The following is an 8544-nucleotide window of genomic DNA, read 5'->3' as shown; positions in this document are numbered from 1 at the left end:
GACAAGCTAAGTTTTCGATCTAACGGTTGAAAAATATTAGCTTGAATCTAAATCAGGTTTTTATCTAACAGTGAATATGAATTGCTTTGTAACTAAGGCAAAACCCTGATTTGAAGGCCATATAAAGGAGACATCTAGCATTGTGCAAAACTAATCCCCACACGTCTATGTGATACTAGTGTGCTCGTTAGAGTCGATTCTCCTTTAACCTTTGGTTTTCTTCTCTAAAACCAGGTTAACGACTTAAAGACTTCATTGGGATTGTGAAGCCAGACCGATACTACTTTTATCGTAGTTGTGTGATCTGATCTTGCATCTTCTATCGTACGAGTACAATCTATTGATTGGCTTGAGATTGTGAGAGTTCTCTGATAGGCAAGATAAAGAAGTCAAAAACATCTTCGTCTCACTGTTTGTGATTCCTCGACAAACCGCTTGTGTGGTCAAGAAGGATTGTTGAGAGGTGATTGATTAATCTAGGCTGTTCTTCGGGAATATAAGTCTGGATTATCAATTGGTTCCTGTTCACCTTGATTTTATATCTTAAGACGGAACAAAACCTAGGGTTTTTCTATGGAAGAAAGATTTATCCTTTGATAGACTTTTCCGTGTGAGACAGATTTGTTTATTATCAAGTCTGCGATTTTGGGTTGCAGCAACTCTTAGTTGTGGGTGAGATCAGCTAAGGGAATCAAGTGCGCAGTATCCTGCTGAGATCAGAGGCGTAGGAGTACAACTGTACCTTGAATTATTGGGAGACTGATTGGGGTTCAACTATAGTCCAGTCCGAAGTTAGCTTGTAGTAGGATAGTGTCTGTAGCGGCTTAATACAGTGTGTATTCAATCTGGACTAGGTCCCGGGGTTTTTCTGTATTTGTTGTTTCCTCGTCAACAAAACTTCTGGTGTCTGTGTTATTTCTTTTGCACATTATATTTTTTTGTATAATTGAAATAATACAGGTTGTGCATTAAAGATCATCAATTGGAAATCCAACCTTTGGTTGTTGATTGATATTGATTGATCCTTGGACATTGGTCTTTGGTACCGTCCAAGTTATTTCTCTTTGATAAAGACTCGCAGATTTCCATTTGCTTGAGTAACGATCAAATCGAGAGATTGAGATATAAACTCTTTGATGTATCTTTTTATTGATTGAGTCTAACTGTCTAGTTGATTCTTATAAAAAGTATATTGGAGTTTGTCCATACAGATTGCTAAGCGAAATATTGGGTGGTGTTGTTAGACCCCCGCTTTTTCAGACTTCAGTAGGATTGTGAAGCCAGACCGATACTATTTTTATCGTAGTTGTGTAATCTGATCTTGCATCTTCTATCGTACGAGTACAATATATTGATTGTCTTGAGATCGTGAGAGTTCTCCGATAGGCAAGATAAAAAAAGTCACAAACATCTTCGTCTCACTGTTTGTGATTCCTCGACAAGCCACTTGTGTAGTCAAGAAGGATTGTTTAGAGGTGATTGATTAATCTAGGCTGTTCTTCGGGAATATAAGACCGGATTATCAATTGGTTCATGTTCACCTTGATTTTATATCTTAAGACGGAACAAAACCTAGGGTTTTTCTGTGGGAGACAGACTTATCCTTTGATAGACTTTTCTGTGTGAGACAGATTTGTTTATTATCAAGTCTGCGATTTTGGGTTGCAACAACTCTTAGTTTTGGGTGAGATCATTTAAGGGAATCAAGTGCGCAGTATCCTGCTGGGATCTGAGGCGTAGGAGTACAACTGTACCTTGAATTATTGGGAGACTGATTGGGGTTCAACTATTGTCCAGTCCGAAGTTAGCTTGGCGTAGGCTAGCTGTAGCGGCTTAATACAGTGTGTATTCAATCTGGACTAGGTCCCGGGGTTTTTCTACTTTTGCGTTTTCCTCGTTAACAAAATTTCTGTTGTCTGTGTTATTTCATTTTCCGCATTATATTGTTTATCTTTATAATTGAAATAATACAGGTTGTGCGTTTGTGATCATCAATTGGATCCGACCTTTGGTTGTTGATTGATATTGATTGATCCTTGGACATTGGTCTTTGGTATCGTCTAAGTATTCCATGTGTTTGATTAGGACTCGTTGATTTCTATTAGCTTGAGTAATATCAAAAACAAGAGAGAGATATTAACTCCTTGAGATACTTTTATCTAGATTGAGTCTGACTGTCTAGTTGATTCTCTAGTAAAGTATTTCGGAGTTAGTCCATACAGATTGCTAAGCGAAATATTGGGTGGTGTTGTTAGACCCCCGCTTTTTCAGGTTGCTACTATGATACACACATTACATTGTATATATCAACACCTATGTCCAGGTGCATTTCCAACTCTTTCATTTATGATGGGAGCTAGAATTATATCTTAGCTTCATCCCATATTCAGCTGATACCTGTACTTTGGTGTCATTACTACTGGGAAAAAAAATACATCTTTGTCTCATGATATATATGTCCCTTTTCACATGTTTTATATGAGTCATTACGTCTAACCCTTATTACTTCGGGGTTCTTTCCATTTTCAATTTTTGCTGCATTTAGCTTAATTTGAGTAATTTCTCTATCTCAATAGGCCAAGTGAATCTCACTACACATGTCAACCAATTACTTTAGGTTGAACAGATTACTAAAGATAATTCTCTTGTTGTCATATTTCAACATATACTGGTTCGTTAGTATCATGGATGAAGTAGAGAAATGGAAATTCTCTGGCTCATATCACCTTTTGTGGGTTCTTCCACAAAAATTTGGATACATGTGATTTTATTTGCAATGTATCTTATGAAAATACAACTCTTTAATAGTCGAACAAGTGGATTACATCCCACAAAACATTCAAATTTGGAGAGAAAATATCAAGTACGTGATAATGATTCTCAAGTACTTCTAAACCCCAAATGAATACATTGAGATCGAGTCGGTACAACCAATTGAAACAAAAAAAAAACATCATTCAACTATAACCAATATCATATTCAAAACTGAAATTGACCCTTTATATAATATGGACTTATCTAAGAAAAAAAAAATGTTTTACAAACAAATAAATAAGCCCAATAGATGTTTCATTAGCTACATACCTCAAGCTTTGGTTCTCGCTGTACATAGACAGAACTGGAACATACTTGATCGCGCATGTCCCAACACCGCAAGCTGGAACAGGACAAAAGTTGGAGTTGGAACGGACTAGCCGAGTCGGAACAGCCGAGTTGGAACGGACCCTCTTTTCCCAGATCGGGGCATACATGTAACGTGATCGTCTGGGATGGAACTTTTCCATCTCCTCTTTTCCCAGATGATTCCAATCCACGGACTATCATCCCATTGACATAACCACCAATCAATCATCGCACAGACAAATATACACACATCATTAAAAGATCCAAACCAACTGATATAAGATGAATAGACATGTCTTGTACGTTTTAAGATAATTTTCACCATGGATTTAACGAATTGATTGTGGGATGCATATACATATGAACGGATCTTGAACAAACATCAGATTAATTTTAGGTTATTTAACGTTTGGTACCTAGTAAATGGCCAATACCTAACTTTGATACTTGAAATATTAAGCGTTGGTACCTTGACTAGCCATTGACTGTTAAAGTCTTAGTTTGACTTTTTTATTTTATATTTTCTGCAATTTTAATTAAAATGTCATCGGAACTTACATATTTACCCCAAAAAAAAACAACGTTGTCTTCCTCCCTGTTCTTTCCTTTCCATGGTTTTGCTTTCAGAAAAACCGTGTATTTCCAAGTTGATCCAGTCTCGTACTACCTTAAGAAACCAAGTAAGCCATCAGAATTGATGTCATAATTCGATTAGTGGTAAAGTTAATGAACAAATAGATATCATCGCTAACTATTCACGATCCGATGGAATGATTTTTGAGATGAAATAATCATCGTTAACTACACATTGCAGTTTCAGAGAAACCAAGCAAGCCATCGGAAGGACTTTCCTTTAACATGATATCTTCAATGTATTCAAGACATTAATCAAAGTTCATGTACTCTGTAAAATCCTAATTTAAGAAATACACAAGGAATAAACAATCCAGATTAAGAAACAAGAAATTAAGATTAAACCTTAGGAAAAAATAAGGACTTTATCAAATTGAAACCATTCATAATAAGAAGGATCCAGAAATATTTTCAACCACTTGTTTCTTTAATTAACCACATAATGATATCTTTAAATTGAAGTAATCATCATCATCAATTACTAAATTTACACAAAGTGATAACACTGGAATTTAGCCCAGAAACCAAATATACCTATAGTTCATCTTCTTCCCCAAAGTGCTATTTTAAATCCAACCTTTTATGAGGATTAATTGAGCCTGACTGACCTTGTTATCATTATTAATCATAGTTGTAACCGACAAAAACCCCAATTGAAACCTTATTAAACCTCAATTAATACCATTGTGCACCTAATTGCAATCTCAATTGAATAATGTCGGACATTATTGAACTCTGTTTAACCTTGATGAACATCCCTGCTCCAAATGAAAAATTCTACATAAGCCAAGCTTGAATTGAAACCCAAATCTCATATAATTTCGGTGATTCTTCGACTGCTATTAATTTCGTTCCTTCATCTTCAAAAATCAAAGGCAGCAACTTAAGTCCTTCCTTGATTTCTCAAGCCCTAGCTTTTTCAATTTTTAAGAGAATTCCGTCAGAATATCATGGCTGCTTATGTTTCCAAAATCCTAATCAAGTTTAGTAATCAAAACGATGCCACCCCTGAATCTATTGTTCTTTCAGTTTGCGGTAGAGTTCAATTCAACCGAGATTTGAGATCTGTTTGACATAAAACTGAAAAAACTTAGATAAAAACTATGGGGAGAAATACGTAAAAAAAACTTGATTATTAATAATAATAAAAGAATTAAAAAATATAACATAAAAAATAATTAGGTCAAACTTGGACTTTGACGGTCAACGGATAGTCAAGGTACCAACCCTTAATATTTCAAATATTAGGTACCAAAACTAGGTGTTGGACATTTGCTGGGTACCAAACGTTAAATAACTCATTAATTTTCATCACGAATTTAATATTGTTTCACCACGAATTTAATATTGGGTATACCCAAATCAAAAATAGGAAAAGAAAAAAAAATATGAGAAAGTAGATTCAACTTAGCTGATCTGATTCCACCGATTTCAACATTAGCTTTATGATAATTACGTAATTGCATTGATGTAAATCATTCATGTAGAAAAAAAATCTACCAAATCCAATCTAGCTCTGCGGTATAGCATTGTGCATGATAACGTTTTGAATGAGAAATATAGAGAAAGATAAAGGACGCACAAAGAGAAGGATTTTCCATTTGATTAGAGTTAGTATAGTTACATGGATAAATACTCTATATACATGGAAAAGGGAAGACCAAAAGACTATCCTTTTGGACCGCACATCCATGGTAGGCCCTGTAACAATTCATGTTCATGAGCCAACCGATTTTAGAATTTTAACCACTCAAGTATGCATACGGATACGCATACCTAAGCAGCCGGTCTGGGTTTGGGTTCGCCAGTACGTGAACGGATACGCATACTTAAGTACACTTCCAAATCCCAGCAGAAATTCCTGGACCTATATCTTATGCAAGTATGTGTACCGGTACACGGAATTTCACAACTTCAAATACGCATACGGGTATGCGTACTTTAGTTCCAGTCATGGATCATATACATGCAAGAATGCACACTATGTTTATAATCCAATGATGGTTAAGTATTTTAAACTTTTATTTCAATCATTGAAACTTTCTTAGAGGATGGCAATAGCCGTTTTCACACACTATTAGCATCAAAGCAATTTTCAAGTTATTGAAATAATCATATCCAAACATTCCAAGTCTACACCAAATGACACAAATCATGTAAGATGTTACTTGACGATTTTCACATGATCATCTTTTGACTTTCGTCAAGAATATAAGATGAACTTGGTTGAAGTGAAAGCTTACCAACACATATTCCGAGAAATATGTAAGCGAGTTAAACTCAGCTCCAAATCTCAAATGTGTATAACCGACAACTATATAGTAATACGACTTTTGTCTCAATATAAGAGATATAGTAGAAATAGACTTTCCAAGTGATAGATGAGTTTTAGTCTCCATATACCTTTTGTTGATGAAGTTCCACAAGCTCTCCTTAGTAGATCTTCGTCTTCAATTGATGAACGCCGTGAAGTCTAATGCTCAACTACACAATCTATCCTAGTCCGAGACATTACTATAAGTAGACTAGAAATCAAGACTTATAGTTTTGATCACTAACATTGACAAACAAGCTTGAGATAGTAACGCTTGCGAGTTCGACCGAGCAGTGCTCTAACAGATTACCATATTAAAGTGTTTGTGATTCCTTCCTAACATAAATTGTGATTTATTCACATAAATACAATCTTTGCTAAATTAATTAATTAATTATTTATTTTGGCAAGAGTTGTAACTTAGGAAAGACTCCAAAAATTAGGAGAGTCTTGAAAAAGGAAAATAACTTTGCTTAGCTTTCAAGCTACCTTGTTCACTATAAATAAAGGGTTTGTGAGCGCTGCACGTTTTTATCCCCTTTGGAAAATTGGTGTAAGCTTCATAAGGTTGTTTTCCATGTCTTTTGTTCTTCATGAACAAGAGTGAGATAAAAGTATTTGTATTGGGGATCACAAAGCCGAGTTGGATTTAATCTCCGTGATTGATTATACGACTTGTAATCTAGGTTTTTCACCTCTTGTCTATTCTAAGGTTTCCTCTTCTGATATAAAACCATTCAAGAGTTGTTGATCATAAACCCTAGGTTTTGATAGATTTCAGTTCTCGATCGTATACCAACACTTGTTAGTCGAAATCGGAACTAGAAAGAAAACTTCGATTAAGGTATCTCATAATAATCCTTAAGAATTTTTAAACAAGATATCTCTAGATTTATTCTAGTTGTTCTTGTCGTAGAATAATTAGGTTTCTCTTCCATTTTTGAAGAGTATAATAATAATCCCTAATCTACAAGTTTGTTTTGATATTACTTTTACCTAGTAATTGTTTTTCTCAAAACAAACACAAAATTTCCAAAACCTTGATTCACATCTAAAGGGAAATCAATTAGGTGCTTTGTGAAAACAAAAGATCGAAAAGTATCAATCGTGTTGGCGCGTCTTCTAAAGAGAACTAACGTTCTGCTAGAAGATTTATGAGAAGAATTCCTAAAGAAAATCGGTGTTCTGCTAGGAGTTCTATAAGTGCTTGAATACAGCTGAAGCGGGTATTACATCTAGTCTGAATAGGTAGTAGGAAATTGGTGTAACAACTTTTAATCAGTGTGTGTTTATTCTGGACTAGGTCTCGGGGCTTTTCTGCATTTGCGGTTTCCTCGTTAACAAAATTTCTGGTGTCTATGTTATTTCTTTTCTGCATTATATTGTTTATCTTTATAATTAAAATATCACATGTTGTACGTCAATCAATCATTATTGATACATCCGACCTTGTTTGTTGGATATGATTTTGATTGATCTAGGATATTGGTCTTTGGTACCGTCCAAGTATTTCTCACATCAATCAGGCTCATAGATTTCTATCTGTTTGATTTGTTGATTGATTTGAGAAAAAGAGATAAACCCTTTAGTATTATTCTTTGATTGAGTTTTCACTCTCAGAATATTATTGAGGTTTAGTTCATACAAATTGCCAAACGAAATATTGGGTGTGATTGTTAGACCCCCGCTTTTTCATACTCAATAGTCGTTCAATCACACGGGCATCTTCCTTGATTTTAGCTAACTGCTTGGACTCTAACAAGTTTTGGAATCGGTGCACTCTCTCGGGTTGCTTCCCTTTCTACTTCAGAATCAGATTCGTCAGTAAGATAATCAGGGTAACACGTATCAATACATGTCTGTTTCGTAGGAACCGAATGTTCATCTATATGTGAGATAAACAAGTCTTCCTCTTTAATACATTTCACATAAACATAACTTTTTTCTCTGGTGATGCGTTTGGCAGAGATAGCACACCTGTCTATAAATTCATATTGCTACAAACACAAACTTATGAGGTCTTAAACGTGTTTGCCTGCTCTGACACCAATTGAAAAAGCAGGGGTCTAACAACCATACCCAATATTTTGTTTAGGCAATCTGTATGGACAAACTCCAATATATTCTCAAGAGAATCAACTAGACAGTCAGACTCAATCAAGGAAAATACATCCAAAAGTTATATCTCTATTTCTCAAATAAATCTGCAATCGAACAGATATGAATCTGTGAGCCTGATCAATAAGAAAAATAACTTGAACGGTACCAAAGACCAATGTTCAAGTGTCAGTCAATTTATATCAATAACCAAAGGATGGATTATCTAATTGATTGAACTACGCACAACCTGTGATATTTCAATTATATAAAAATATAATGCGGAAAAGAAATAACACAGACACCAGAAATTTTGTTAACGAGGAAACCGCAAATGCAGAAAAAACTCGGGACCTAGTCCAGATTTGAACACCACA

The 8544-nt window shown here is 35.0% G+C and overlaps 1 long non-coding RNA gene across 1 annotated transcript; it reads right to left on the bottom strand.

Moving 5' to 3' along the window:
* Window positions 1-2792: 2792 nt before the first annotated feature.
* LOC113331499 lies at window positions 2793-4852 on the bottom strand. Its single transcript, XR_003350968.1, has 3 exons — window positions 4291-4852; window positions 3682-3790; window positions 2793-3317 (listed from the first exon to the last, which is right to left on the bottom strand). It is a non-coding gene; the product is annotated as an uncharacterized LOC113331499 (long non-coding RNA).
* Window positions 4853-8544: the final 3692 nt, after the last annotated feature.

This window comes from Papaver somniferum, chromosome 1 (assembly GCF_003573695.1).
Source record: "Papaver somniferum cultivar HN1 chromosome 1, ASM357369v1, whole genome shotgun sequence".
NCBI classification, from domain to species: Eukaryota; Viridiplantae; Streptophyta; class Magnoliopsida; order Ranunculales; family Papaveraceae; genus Papaver; species Papaver somniferum.
This window is presented reverse-complemented; position numbering and strand designations above follow the sequence as displayed.